The 14735-nt window shown below is 45.2% G+C and overlaps 1 protein-coding gene across 5 annotated transcripts in view; it reads right to left on the bottom strand.

The window, feature by feature from the left end:
• The window catches only part of GLIS2 (GLIS family zinc finger 2), a 306268-nt gene that overhangs the window by 190521 nt on the left and 101012 nt on the right, over positions 1 to 14735 (bottom strand). The window lies entirely within an intron of this gene.

Below are 14735 nucleotides of genomic sequence, written 5' to 3'. Positions count from 1 at the left end.
TCTGATTGGAAGGTGGAGCTAAGAGAAGCAGCTCAGTCTTCTCATCATTCAGGCACAGGTCATGTGTGGCCACCCAGGCCCGAATGATGAGGTAGATTTTATTGATCAGGGCTAGATCTTTGTTGTAGTCGCCAGTCAGTAGTATGAGGATCTGGGTGTCATCTGCATAATTAGTGTAGGTGACACCCAGATTGTCTAGGTCATCAAACACTGGTTTGGTGAACACATTATACATAGTAGATGATACACACAATCCTTGTGGGACTCCACAGGATATGGGGATGGGATCAGCAGCTGCTGATGGGGAGAAAACTCTCATAGATCTGTTATTTAAAAAGGATTGGATCCACACACTGAGAAATGGGCCGCTGTTGAGAGATGCTTACATAGCACCTTGTGATCAACCAGGTCAAAGGCGGCTGACAGATCCAGCAGGAGGAAGAGGGCAGATTTCCCTCTATCTTTCAAATCGTCAATCTTGATCTTCAGGTCGATCAGGGCTGTTTCTGTGCCGTGTCAGGGTCTGAACCCAGATTGACGGGGTCCTAGTAGTTTGTTAGTCTCCAGATATTACTGTATCTGAATCTAGGCCGCTTTAACAATGATTTTTAATCAAAAAGGGTCTGTCGTAATAGGTCTAATGTTGGTGAGGATGCTGGGGTCTAAAGATGTTTTTTTTAGAAGTGGAGTACCCATGAATTTCTAAGGTTAGTGGAGATGGAACATGTGCGGAAAGAGGAGTTGATAAGTGTGGTTATAAAAGGGGACAGTACACTGGCAGCTTCTTTAATGGCAGATGCTGGGCAGGTGTCCCCTTGGCAATTGGAGGGTTTGAGTGAGGCTATGTTTTCCACTTCTCGGGTGGATACTGGAGTAAATTTAAATTGCGGGGGTGGTTTTGGGAGATTGTGGCAATGTTTAGGGCTATTAGCTTGCATTGGGAGGTTACATTTTTTTGCAGCCATTTTATTTTGGAGCGGAGTGATCTTATTGACTAGTGCATCTTGGATCTTGGTGCACTTTTGTTTCTCTGTAGTCATAGTCAATGACCACGACAGAACGAGCAGGATCGATGCAATACACAAAATGAATAGTTTGCTGGAATAGGTAGAGGGGGCAAAATCCTTGGAGTCGACAAATAAGATATAGAAACAACAATCATATGCTTGGCAGAGCAAGAATCTTCCTAGGGTCCCAGCATGAGCCTCCTATGACACATTCCATTACTACACCCTTGTATCTAGGCGTGTAGGCTCCAGCCTACAACCTCCTCCAGACAAGCCAACTGTACTACGAACCATGGGCGTAATTATAGAGGGAGGATACCAGTGTTTGTCCCCCCCCATCTTTTGTGGCACACCATTTTGTCCCACTCATTTGGCAGGGTCCCCTTTCATTTAGATGTCATGTCCCACCAGTTTCAGTAACGTTACTCCACTGCTGCAAACCTAGACCAATGAGAGATATTCCCCATACAAATACCTATTGGCATAACCCAAAGCAAAGACAAACTAATTGCTGTCATTTTGGTTATTGAGTAGCTGACATACTAACACTTGTTGAATTGTAATCTTTCTGGCTATCTTGTATTTGTAAAACTCTGATCACACATGTTCTGTCATTTTGCCATTCCTTGACCTCTTTGTTACCTTTGCAGAATGAGACACGTGTTGGATGTATCCCCATTTGGTAGTTTAAGAACGTACAATCTATTGGAGGCACTGAACATCAGACACAATTTAGGCAGACCCTATAAGAAAACGATAATTTCACAGTAATAATATTTTATAGTTTGCCAAAAGCAATCTGAGGAGTGAGTCAACTTGAGGAAGTATTGTGGGTAACAGACACAGGATACTGTTCAAAACGCTCACCATCACTCACAAATGTCTGTCTCAATCTGCTCCCGCCTCTCTAGCAGAAAGTATACACCAAGTCCAATCCCACAAAACTGTTCATAACATATACTCACACCAACTCACAGTCCCTGCGTTCAAGAGAGTCAAAGCTGGGGGTTCCAGTTTTGAAGTCCTAGCACCTACAGCATGGAACTCACTACCTCTTAACCTAAGAAACAAACCCTCTCTCTTGGCCTTCAGAAAAGCATTGAAAACTAATCTGTTCAAGTAAATTGTGCTCATGTTCATTCCTTGAAACTATGTAACACGCATTATGTTTGAGTTGTAATCATGTAAGACTGTACCTAAGAATATTATCATGCTAATTGTGCCTAAGTGAATATTCTGTAACCGCGCCACGATGCCTCAGGGCCGCTGTGCGCGTTATAAATGCAAATAAATAAATGTCATACAAGGCTCCAAGTTTCAGCAATCAAGTTGTACTATTCCGGTCCAACCTCTAGATGGCAGACTATGTATAGCATCTGAATCGAAAACTGATTCACAAACTGAAAAAAAGGTTATGCCGAACTGAGATGGAATTAAACTAACATGCAGCTCCTTGGAATTTAAAGAGGAGGAGCCTTCAAATAGGGCAAACTTGCTAGTGAGGTATTCCAATGCTACCATCTTTTGTGCATGATGCTGGAACGTGATTGGCGAAACGTAGAAAGGCAAGTGAGATGTCTGGGGAACTTATCACAAACGAGACACGATGGCGTTGATCATCTCAAGGCAAGAAATCATCGACTACAAATATAAAGGGCTTATGTGACCATGAAACATATCGTAGATGTGTACAATTTATTACAGAATGACACAAGATTGCCACATTAAACAATAGCCACTTACTTTGCTTGCACCAAAATACCCCTTTTATATACTCTTTTCATATTTTCTGACAACATCTGTACAACATACTTTTTCCTTTTCTGAGTGTTTTACCCATATTTAGCATTTTTCAGTCTCTGGCATTTTTTCCTGTTGTCACTTTTTCTGCAGTGAGAATACAACATAATTATATAAATTGTGTCTGTGCCAGAAGCAAATTCCTGGCCATAGATTGTTTTTTAATAATTGCACCTCTCTATTACTTGGTATGCGAGTCGAGATTTTCTTTTACTATGGAAGTGATATTTTCAATGTATGTTTTTCTTTTAATGACTGAGGGCCTCCTATCCGTCTGTGAACATTCGTTTTGTGCTTTCATTTGAAACATTTGAAAACTTCCAATATGGCGCCGATCTAGATGTCATTAGATTGTCACACAGCCAACATAGAGAGCACACAGATTTCAATAGAAACACATACAATGAAGTGGTCCCATCACACAAAGTTTCTGTCCCGAAAGCTGGTTTGCCAAAAACCATGGTTACATGTAGGACCATCTCTACCTCTCCTTATTTATTAATTTTAATCAATGCACAAAGGCAGGTAGGTCTGAGATCACACAATGTTTTAATTTTTATTTGATGTATTGGTTATTTGTAAGGCGCTTGTACACACGTGTTTCCAGCCACCAGAAGACAAAAGGAGGGAAGGGGGAAACAGGAGAAAAAAAACATTCAATTGTCCTATTAGGCCTTGTGACATTTGGAGCATGCAAGTGCTGTTACAATAAGTGCAGGGGGAGGGGGCAGGTCAGGGCAGACGGGGTGGCAAAAGGGAGGAGTGAGGGGAGAAGTAAAACAAGGCTGGGGTCCCAGGGGCTGGGCAAGTGCTGAGGGGAGCCCAGGAGGGCAAGTTTCAGGGGAACAAGGGGTAAAGGTCAGCTAGTGCGCGGACAGGGTGGACTAGATTCAGGTTAGTCAGGGCGCGGTGCCACAGGGCAAGTGCTGGTAAGGTGTGCTAGGGAACACTGAATGAGGAGGGCCGGGACCCTGTAAGGCACATAAGGGACCAGGCAACAGGCAACAGTCACAGCGGCAGGGGTGCATTAGCAGGGGAGGGGTGAGGGAAGGAGGAGGGGAAAAGGAAAGTCTTGAGAAGTTTCCAGAAATTAAGGAGATCCGGCTCAAGTCTGAGAGGGGCAGGAAGGCTGTTCCAGACTGAGGCTCCTGATGAAGAAAGAGGTCTAGCCCCCACTCTCTGTTTGGAGAAAGGTCTGAATTTCAGACAGTTGGAGCCCGAGGACCGAGAGACTCTGGTAGGGCGGTATTTAGGGAGAGAAAGTTGGATGTAAAGGGGTCCCAGACCACAGAGGGTCTTGAATTTGATCCTTGCAGCCCCAGGGAGCCAGTGGATAGATGCGGTCCCCTAATCTGGATTAGTTGAAGAGTGCAGAAGGAGGAAAAAGGCAGATCAAGGAAGAGGCTGTAGCAGTAGTCCAGCCTAAAGATAACTAGGACTCTGGAGACATTCAGCTTCTGGGAAAAGGTGAGGAAAGGAAGAATGCCTCAGAGGAGGTGAAGCTGAAAGTTGGACTTCTTGGCAAGGTCTGTGATGTGAGGGGAGAAGGAGAGAGGAGTCGAAGATGACCCCAAGGATCTTTTGCTTCAAAAGAGGGTGAGGGGGGCCCAAGGAGGGCGGCCAGAGAGAGGGAGCAAAACAGGGAGCAGGCGTCCCAAGAAGGATCTCCGTTTTACTGGCGTTAAGGCAGAGATCCTTGGTAGAGCACCATGCATGAATGGCAGTCAGGCAGTCGGGTATGAGAGTGGAAGGATAGGAGGTCGACGAGGGAAGCTTAAAGGCTGTGTGTCATCAGCATAACACTAGAAGTGAGGAGAGAAGGTGGAGAGCAAGTGGGCCAGAGGGTCCAGGTAGCTGTTGAAACGCCACAGCAATAGGATAGAGCCCTGAGCGACGGTGCATGTAGAAAGTGATGTGGTGGAGAGTAAAGGCCAAGTTGCACTTGGGAAGGTTGGTTAAAAAGGAAGGTCAACCAGGCCAGTGCCCGGTATGTGATGTCAAGGGTATCACAGAGACGATTTATGAGGATGACATGGTTGACCGTGTCAAAGGCAGAGCAAAGATCGAGAAGGATCAGAAAGGGGGGAAAGTTGCAATCAAGATTTGAGAATGGGTCGTCACGGGTGTTCAGGAGAGCAGTTTATGTGCCTTTGGATGCTCTGAAGCCAGATTGGTGGTCATGGAGACAGCCAGCAGATTTGGTGTGAAGGGTCAGTTGGGGGGTGTAACATCTCCTCAAGGAGTTTGCCCAGGAAAGGAGTGATGGAGATAGGGCGATAGTTAGCCGGCCATGAAGGGTCTGCAGATGTCTTATTTAGGAGGGGGTCACAAGGGAGTTCTTGGGGGGGTTGTGGGAAGGATCCAGTGGCAAAGGTGTGGTTAGAAAACTCAGCCAAGGCTGGGGAGAGAGGAGATGTTGTCCTCGATCGTTCTGGAGGAGCAGGGGAGCACCTGTTTGGAGGAGGGGTAGGAGGGCTAAGGTAGGCAAGAGCGGTAAGGAGGGGAGTAGAGTGAGGACAGGATGTCCTGAGTTTTGGTGGAGATTTGGGAGACCAGTGCAGTACAGAGCGCCTGGGAAGGAAGAGGAGAAGAGGAGACTGGGGAAGGATTGGCAAGTTCCTTGCAGATTTCAGCTGTGTTATTGGTGGCCCCAGAAATACGGGCTTGGACATGAGCCATCTTCATAAACCAGATGGAGCGATAATACTGCCTTTGGAGCAGACGGCAGGCCAGTTTGTCAGAGGATGTGCTTGAGGCCTGCCACTTCCGCTCAGCAGCTCTGCATTTGCGTTTCAGAGCGGCCAGATCAGAGTCATACCAACAGTTGAACTTGGAGGCAGGCTTCATGCAGATCCTCATGGCAGGGGCAATGATGTCCAGAGTGTTGGAGAGGGAGAGATGGACATTGGCAAGTGCTGAGTCGTGCAAGAGTCAAAAGCCGGGGTGTGAGGAGGAACGAAGGTGCCAGCAAATGCGGCGACTGACACACGCTTCATCAGTCGAACGACCGAGTAGAAGACTGGCAGTGCGGGCAGAGGCATCGCCGGAGGGCCAAGGAGCTGCATATGGGATGAGAGGAGAGAGTGGTCAGACCAGGAGATTCTGCTAATGAGGCACTAGTTGTAGTTATATTTATTGCATTTTTATAGCGCTTTTTGTCAAAGCGCTGTACAAACAAGGAGCTGTACACACAAGGTGATACAAGATTCAAAAAGCAACTCAAATAGAAAGAAAATATTCCTTAAGACAGTTTTGAAAACAGAAAAGGCAGGGATCGAGCAAAGGGACAGGGGAAGGGCATTCCAGTACTTTGGGACAAGGAAAGAGAAAGAGCGAATGTGAGAGGACACACAAGGGGGACCCGAGAGAATGAGGAGGGGAAAAAAGGACACAAGAGAAGAAAGATACGGAGGAGCAAGACCATTAGGACATTTAAAACAATACAAAGATAATGAAACCGTAAACGAAAGAGCCAGCAAAAAGAAAGAAGAGCAGGCGAATAGAAGAACTATACATTGAGCGGGGAGTGGCATGTCTGTAAGTAGGAAGGCCAAGAATAATAGAGCAATTGTAGAAGATACAGGAAAATTCAAGAGAGAAAAGCAGAGACTTAATGGATTGAGTGGTGAGAAATCCATGAGACTTCCCATGTTGTAGTGCTGAAAGCGATAGGATCGGGATTTGACAGACATTTGTGCAGAAAAGGACAAAGAAGAATCGAAAGTAACACCCATGTTACAGGCAGCCACAGAAGGTACAATGGAAGAAGGAGGAAAGGGAATGGAGGCAGCGGAAGTGAGGGGGGATAGTGGAAGCAGGATAAAAGATAAACTCCGTTTTAGACGGGTTCAGGTGAAGATAATGAGCATCCATGATTGGATGGCAAGAAGACGTGACAAAAGAGTAGATTGCAATGCAAGGGTGAAAGAAGAGAAGGATAGAAAGATCTGGGAGTCATCCCCATAAATATGATGGGAGACTGCAAAAGAAGAGATCATTGAGGTCAGCGGGATAGTATGGAGGGAGAGGAGTAAAGGACTTAAGACATAGCCTTGAGGTACACCATAAGTAAGAGGGAAGGTCGGCTTTGTTGGTGATTTGGTATGATAGACGCACATCAACTGAAACACATAATTTGAGCATCGTGCTTGTGTATGGTATTCTTATTAGCATTACATAGCACAAAATAAGATCTACGTATGGTGGGAGTGGCACTGATCATTGTGAGATAGGACCAGTCCAAAGTAGGATGAGATCTGTCCATGCAGGATAAAGATCCTCCAATGTGGAATCAACTGCAAACACCAGGACCAGTGGACTGCATTCCGGCACTATGAACTGTATGAAGGTGCTGGCAGAGAAATGCAAAATGTGGGTTGGGCGGGCGGGGTACGTGATGTGTTGTTATATAGGTGTTGTTTGGCTACTAAAAGTGCCTGTGAATGTGTGCACGTGTGTATGTGTGTGCTTGTCCTGCTTCATGCAGAAGACCTGCCCTTGGAGGAATAAAACATGTCTACAGTAGACAAATCATGCACCAAGCAAGAAGCAGAGCCCCTGGTGAAGGATATTGCATTGGTTGGTTGCATAATGCCTATGAGAGTGATAATGTCTACCACTGGTGAGATAATACCTGGTGAGGTAGGGGAAAGACCTGGTCGAGGTGGGTCATGACCTGCCACAGGTGGAACAAGAACCGTTTGTGGTGACGCGGATGTACCTTATGTGGGAGGTGTCCTACATCATGATGTTGGGCGATCATTCTATGTAATAGGACAACCTGCCAAGTTGTAAAAATATCTGCGTAAGGTTATTTAAAATCTGTCTGACACTGGGTGAAAGACATACTCAGGATGGAGAAAGACTTGGTCTGGGTAAGGGAAAATCAGCCCGGGTGTCATAAGACTTGCTCCTAATGATTGAAGGCCTTCCTGTAGTACGAGCAGACCCACCTATGGTGGAATTACACCCGCTCATTGTGCAAGACGATGTCTCTGGGGTGGACGAAGGTCTACGGTGAGATAAGAGAGGCCAACATAGGAAAAGATACGTCTGTGATGAAAGAAGGCCATCAAATTATAGCAGATATTCTGTACATTAAGGAGATAGCCTGTCAGCGGGAGAAGATCATCTACCTTTGGCAGGCTGAAACCTGACCATGAGTGGATAAGACCTTCTTGGTGTTGGAGTAGATCGTCTCATGATGGAGCAAGGCTTGTCTATAGTGTTAGAAGAAGTACCTGGCAGTGAGGAAAGGCCTGCCCAATGGTGGCATATGAACTGCTTTTGGTGAAAGGAGATCTGCCTGTGGTGGGAGTGTTCCTGCATGACTTGGTTGAATTCTGGTGAAAGGCTGGAGTACTCCTGCCTGGTTCGAGAAAGGATCTTTCAAGTTTGATAAGGAGTTTTATTGTATTGAGTCAAATCTGGACAATTTCTTTGACATGATTTCAGTTTACCTGCTCCACTAGCTCTTATGCAGAGCAATGTATAGAGCTCAAAAGGACTGCAGAACATTATCAATGCAGCCAAGTAAGATGCAGTGGCATATGAATCTGTGACGTTTACTTTAACATTAAAGGATAGTTCCGGGACTTTTTTTTTATTGTCCCTACGGGTCGGCCATGTGTTTGTAAGCATAAATCGGTAGATCGTAGGAAACTTTCCTATGGACCTTACCCGACTTTTCGCCCATTATCGCACTCGAAATCAGCCTCCATTTTGTGATAATCCTATCATTCCGCCGCATCGACCTGGCTCACCTGCCTTTGCGGCACTAAATCAAATCCCCCGCCCCTGAGCCTGACATCAGCAGACGCGTACTGCCCATTTCAAGCACGTCTCGTGTCAACAATCGCTGCGCCTCAGCTATTGACGTGTTGCCATGGAAATGGCAGGACGCCTCTTTCCCCAATAAGTATAAACAGACCGTTTCACAACACACAGCAGCAGATTTTCGATTCCATTCCTCTCTCTGTGTTACTTTGAGTATTCTGTGACTCGTTTCAGTGCTCTGGTCAGCTACCTTCGCCGCTTGTAGCCCGTGTGAACACCTGTACCATCTCTGTAAATTATTTTACTATCTTTACCGCACAATGGCCACAATAATGCCGTATATGTACGAGCCCGAGTACACCGAGGAAGAACTACTGGAAAGTCAAGCACGCGAAAACGATGGGGATTCGGACGGCAGTTGGGAGGACCAGTCAACGGATGAAGAGCCTGGACCATGTCGCATGGACGGCGTCTCCACCTGGTGCACGTGCAATCGGTGCGAGCTAATGCCAACTGAGGAGGAGAACTGCTGCTGCCGTGAAAATTCCGGGTGCTTGGCCTACATTTCGGAAAGCGAGCAAAGTCTGCAGGAAGGCGAGCAAAGTCCGCAATGCATCACCGAGCTGCCAGAGTTCAGGGAAGCCTGCCTCTCACGGACCGTGTTGAGGATGATGATGGTGCTTATGCACGAACTTCGCGGCACTGTTCGTCCGCGTAATCCGAGTAACGAGTAAGTATACTCTGTTTGTGATGTCAGTGATGCCACCACTATTTCATGGTCGTCTCCCACATATAAAATTACATTTACATATCATTCGAACGCATGTAAATTTGTTCCATATAGTGCATTTTCTAGATATAATTTTTTTCTAAGAAAAATGACATGTGTTACCTGAATCGACATTGATAAGAAAGTTTGGTCAGTTTAATACAGTTTGCATCTTTTTTTTTCACAGGTGGTACAGGCTGGTGGCCTATCGTTGCTTCACTTGGTGGCTTCACGGGAGGCTCGGACACCGCGTTCGGAGAGTAATACCTGCCTGTGCGGTACTTGCCATTAGACAACATTTCCCCAGTGACAGTGGACAATACCGCGGATTTTCCCTCGATGTGCTGCAACCTCAACTTTACAATGTGTAATGTTTATTATTTATGTTTAATTAAAATCTAAAATAAAGCCCAACATATATTTTAACAATGGTTGTTTTGATTTTTTAAATGAATCTAGTGTATATTCTCCTGGGAGGGTGAGGTATTTATAAACTCACCCCCCTGCATTCCATGTAGTAGATCCTGCAGCCATCCTCTTACATTCAGTTAGATGGCCTCTCCTTGGTGAGGCCCTGCGGCAAACGGGTCTTGTCTGCACGACCACCGCCCCGATCCACCCCCCGCCCTATCAAAGGCAGTTCGCACCGGGGTACTTGTGCTGGCAAGTGGAGCTGTCAGGGAGCGATAAAGGCCAAGAGGTGCCAAAGACCATGTACACTTCAAAGTGGTCTATAGAGCATGGGTTGTTGTTCCCATGTCTACCTCCAGACCCCGTGTCTCCTGCCAAGCATCCCCCCTCACGCTGGACGGCCCCCTGCAATCCACATAAGTGTGTCTCCATTCATGAGTCTTCCTGTGTCTTGTCTGCACGACCACCGCCCCGATCCACCCCCCGCCCTATCAAAGGCAGTTCGCACCGGGGTACTTGTGCTGGCAAGTGGAGCTGTCAGGGAGCGATAAAGGCCAAGAGGTGCCAAAGACCATGTACACTTCAAAGTGGTCTATAGAGCATGGGTTGTTGTTCCCATGTCTACCTCCAGACCCCGTGTCTCCTGCCAAGCATCCCCGCTCACGCTGGACGGCCCCCTGCAGACCGCATAATGCCACGACATATACACGTCATTCATTCACAAACACACCCCTGTTTCGAATTCTTTATAACCCACTTCATATTTCTAATGAGAACTTCTTTGCGCTTTGCTAGTCAACCCGTGAAGGTGCTGGTTATCTGCTCTTCGTCTCTGTGAACTTCCGTGACCACTTTGAGCAAACTCGTCAGTTTGCAACCTGTGAACTGCTCCCTGTTCTACGACAAGAAACTACTCTGATCCCTGCATCTAACTGTTTGTTCGTCAAGGTAAGTCCATGTACCATAATCATTTTGCGTCCAATTTTTTAATTTATATCTATTTGCTAGTAGTCATCAAATTGCATCCATGTTTTCTTTTCGTTCACGACAGTACATGCAAGGAACTAGTCACATGTTCTGAGTTTAGTCAAATTACTTTTTCTATTTTTTGAAAGTTATTGAAATACTTATCCGCATGTGAATAACGTGTATAGTTCCAAGAACCAAAACGGACCTTGCATTGAACCTTTTATGTGTCATTTAATGTTTTAACACATTGGTATTCATAGAGAATTGTTGATCTTTACTTTTCAGAACTTTCCATAATGCCTGCCTGTTCCATTGGCGGTTGCCCTTCGAAGACCCATAACAAATCTGAAGGTACTATAATGCATGTTTTCCCTAAGACAATAGATCAGATAAGAGAATGGGTCCGATATTGCGGATATCCAGCCTCTGAGATAGAAAGTAGAGTCCTAGAAGTCTTTGCGGACAAGAGGGGTGATCGATACCGCATCTGCAGCAGGCACTTTAGCCCAGACATGTACTCCACATCATTGCTAATAAGGACGAAAACACCGCGAGCGAGGCGAAAATTGCTCTCAACCGCTATTCCCACTCTATTCGTCCACATCCCTCCACTGGTGAGTCAAGTTTACGTATTTATCTCTCGGCATTGCGGTAGTGTGTAGCATTAGCTAACAATAATTTCCCCATTTATGTATCCACTCAATATGAAGGCTGAAGATTCTCCATCCGTGTCGTTATTGCAGTCATCAGCCACTTCAAGCGCCTATCGGGTAATCTTACTTAGCTATTCTGACACTGACTTGTTTTAGGCATGTAAATCAATAGTTTTAATTGATCGTGTAATTATTTTACCTAATGGTACACCACAGTACTCGTCCTCTAGTCTTTGTTTTCAGTTATAATTATTGTTATCCAAAATAATGCAAGTACTGTCTTTCAGGGAGATGCTGAGGAGTCCAACGCATTGACGACAACCGTAGATGTCACTCAGATGCTCGAGGTACGTTTCCGGACAGTTCCATCGATGGAGATCATCAGATCTTGCATTCTTGTAGCGTGATTGTTACACACAATGTTTCTTTCGTTTTTAGCCATTGGTATGTCCTTCTGTCGTCGCCCTCCTATGTGTCTTCTTTTTTCAATATTGTGTTCATTACTAATGAAAGTCCTATGTTTCAGGGAGTCGATGGAGCATTAGTCCAAGAGGAAGGGGGAGCATGCAGTTACGGGTCGGCGCAACAGCTTGCAGAAGTGTGCACCGCAGTTACAGCGTCCCTTGATGTTCTTATGCATTTCGAGGTATGGATACTGACAGATCAATCATGCGAGATCAAATGACGTGATTACATCCGCTATACTTCCTTCTTTATTAACGCAAGTACTATGTTTCAGGGAGCTGACGGAGCTTCTTCAACAAGAACATCACCCCTAGTAGTTGATGCAGATCTCTGGGTGGTGACACTTCCAACGATGGAGCAAATCGAATCATATTTAGATATCCATTATTTATTTTAGACAACTGATCATTTGTGCAGGTCTATTTAGATGAGCCGTTGACGCCTGCAGAAAGTTTATGTTCTTTTAAACAAAATAGAAAACCATACTAATGCAATTACTGTGTTTCAGGGAGTTGCTGAAGCGTCATCTTCAATAATATCATCAATGGAAGTCTATGCGGAGCCCGAGGTATGGATCTTGACAGTTCAATCTAACTAGATCAACAATGCGTGAACTATTGTCGTTTGAATGTTCTACACAATGCGTTCATTCGTGTTTTGCTATTGAGATGTACGTATGGGTATTGGTCCCCAAGTACATTTTGTGTTTTCAATATTATTATACATACTAATGAAAGTTCTATGTTTCAGCGAGTCGATGGAGCCTCAGTGAGTGATGGATGTGCTTATCATGAAAGTATAGTCGTTGCAGCGCGAGAGGAAGTGGAGACATGCACACACGAGTCGGAGCAACAGCGTCCAGATGTTGAAGTTCGAGGAAAGAAAGTTTCAAAGAAAAGAAAGCAAAAGAAGGTTAGTGTCCTGTTCAATATATTATGTTGTCTTTCACTGTCAATAGTTCAATACTGTAAGTTGTGTTTAAACTGAACATCCCTTTTCTAATCTGTCCTCTAGTTGCGAGTGGGTGTAAGAACTAGATCTACACAGACAGTGAAGCGAACGAGAGATGTTGCTTGTCAAACCTTTTGGCAGGGACTTGAGACTGGAGATGCATCGTGCCAATGGGAAGAATATGAAGTGATTGACAACGGAGCTATACCACCACCAGCCATTGATAGTGAATGTCCTCCTGGTAGTTTGGATGCAGTCGTAGATCAATTCACAGAATCCACACCCGCAAAAAATAAGAGCACGCGAAAGTTGAAGACATTGTTTTTTTCTCCCATCTCCGGACAAGGAACAGATGTTGCAATGGAAGAGAATGAAGTGGACGACAATGAAACACCATCAATATCACTCAGCATAGCGGAAGACGATATCAGAGATTGTACCTTTCATGCGAGTGACATGTCCTCAACGTTACAGGCCGAACCAGCTGGGATGCAGAGTGACAGTATAAGGAAAGAGGCCAAATTCATTGTATTCGATAGCTGTTTGATGGATATTATTATGATGATGAAATGTGGGCATTGGGTTGGTGGGGAAGTATGTGGGGAGCCATTGATTAATGTGACTCGTGCAATTCGAGGCACTAACCTTAAAATACATGCCACCTGTACACAATATCATCCGTTCGCATGGTCTGCACAACCCATGCTGGGGCAACTGCCAGCAGGCAATCTACTTTGTGCAGCGGCCGCACTTTTTAGTGGTTCAAGTTTTAAAAAGTTACAGTATTTCTTTCAGTTTGTGGGAATCCATTTCATTGCGAAAAGTCAGTTCTACAAATACCAAACCGATTATCTATTTCCAGCCATCAGCGAAGCTTGGAGAATGGAAAAAATGTCAATGGAAAGTACATTCGCGGGCAAACGCTTCAGGCTAGCCGGTGATGGACAGTGCGACAGCCCAGGATTTTCAGCCAAGTACTGCACCTACCACTTTCAGGACATGGAAAGTAAGAAAATTGTGAGTTCGGTGGTCGTGCAGGTGTCACAAAGTACATCCTCAGTGGCCATGGAGAAAGTTGGCTTTGTAGCATCATTGCAAGAACTACAATCGCGGGGAATGGTGATCGACCTGATAGCCACGGACAGACACGTTTCAATTGCCAAGACAATGAGAGAACAGTACAAAAATATAAATCACCAATTTGACGTTTGGCATCTTGCAAAATCAATCAATAAAAAATTGTCGGCTGCAGGAAAAAAAAAAGATATGCAAGGTATTTCACAGTGGTCCAAGTCAATCAGCAACCATCTTTGGTGGAGCTCAAAAACATGTGAAGGGTCGTTGGAAATTCTACTGGAAAAATGGCGGTCAGTAATGTTGCACTGTAGCAACGTACATCGATGGTCGACAAATGAGCATTTCCACAAATGTGAACATGGCCATTTGTCCACAGAGGAGGCACGGAAGAAGAAGTGGTTGATTCCTTCATCACCCACTCACAAGGCCATTGAAAAGATTGTATTTGATAAAACTATAACAAGAGATTTGAGGGGACTCACGGAATTCTGCCACACAGGAGATTTGGAGGTGTTCCACAATATGTGCCTAAAGTACAGGCCCAAAAGATTGCATTTTGGCATGGAAGGCATGATAAATCGGACTCTTCTAGCGGTCTTGGCACATAACCATAATGTTGGCCGTCAACAAAGTAGGACGACCGGAACTTTAGGGACGCTTCGCTACAATAAGGCCTTCACTAAAAGAAGTAAACAATGGGTGATCAAACCAGTGTTTGAGGATATGCAATATGAGTTTATTGAGAGACTTATCGTAGATGTCCTCGATAGGCACATACATGGAGTGGTGAACGAACCTATGCAGGGGACAACTGCATTGCCACCCAACATTGCCTCTGTTCCATGTCCACCTAAAGCA

The sequence above is a fragment of the Ambystoma mexicanum genome, chromosome 2q, assembly GCF_040938575.1.
Source record: "Ambystoma mexicanum isolate Mex_15411 chromosome 2q, UKY_AmexF1_1, whole genome shotgun sequence".
NCBI classification, from domain to species: Eukaryota; Metazoa; Chordata; class Amphibia; order Caudata; family Ambystomatidae; genus Ambystoma; species Ambystoma mexicanum.
This window is presented reverse-complemented; position numbering and strand designations above follow the sequence as displayed.